The sequence below is a fragment of the Octopus bimaculoides genome, chromosome 14 (genome assembly GCF_001194135.2).
Source record: "Octopus bimaculoides isolate UCB-OBI-ISO-001 chromosome 14, ASM119413v2, whole genome shotgun sequence".
Lineage (NCBI taxonomy): Eukaryota > Metazoa > Mollusca > Cephalopoda > Octopoda > Octopodidae > Octopus > Octopus bimaculoides.
In genome coordinates, this window is record NC_068994.1 from 29670509 (window position 1) to 29671320 (window position 812).

An 812-nucleotide genomic window follows, 5' to 3' on the forward strand; every position below is an offset into this window, starting at 1 on the left:
TCTGTCTTTTAGCCCCCCTCTTACTTTCTTCCCTTTTTCTTTTTCTCGTTTCCCCCTCTCTCACATTTCTTGGCCCTCTCTTTCCACTATTTCCCACTCGTTTATCTCCCCTGTACCTTTCTCTTTGTCTCTGATTTTTTTCTAATCCTTCAATCCCGCTGCCCCTTCCCCACTCTCCTCCTTCCACGTGACCGGTGTCTGGCCAGCCATGGTCTTTCTTTCTTGGCCTCACTGCCGATCCCCAACACCTGTTATGTCCAACTCCTATGTTCCTGCCTTTAGGCTTTCTCATCATACACGCCAGCTCAATTGGATTTGTTCTCAGTCGAAAGACACCTGTTGTTATTTTCTTGTTTGTATTCGTAATTGTGTACCATGTTTTCCGTTTTTTGTCTTTTTGTGTACCATGTTCTCCGTTTTTACCCTTTGTTGGCGTACACATTCGCTAGCTTTCTTACGAAGTGTTCTAATGCTCTTAGCTTAGACTTTTTTGGTGGGGATCGAACTGTCTCAAGTGTAACAACCCAAAACGGTCGTGACTTCTGGTACTTGACTGAGGAAAGAAGACCACGGATGACCTTCGCTAATAAATAGTAAAATGCTGGGGGAAGCATTCAATTGTTAAACATACATAATTGGAATGAATAAATAAAATGAAATATTCAGCATTTATGGAATTTTGATTTGTTGTCGGGTAAATTTTGACCAACCCTATATCTATTTATCTATCTATCTATCTATCTATCTATCTATCTATCTATCTATCTATCTATCTATCTATCTATCTAACTATCTATCTATCTATCTATCTA

General features: G+C 39.8%; 1 protein-coding gene across 1 annotated transcript in view; it reads right to left on the minus strand.

Moving 5' to 3' along the window:
- Positions 1-812, minus strand: part of LOC106876258 (uncharacterized) — a 103153-nt gene that overhangs the window by 65399 nt on the left and 36942 nt on the right. The window lies entirely within an intron of this gene.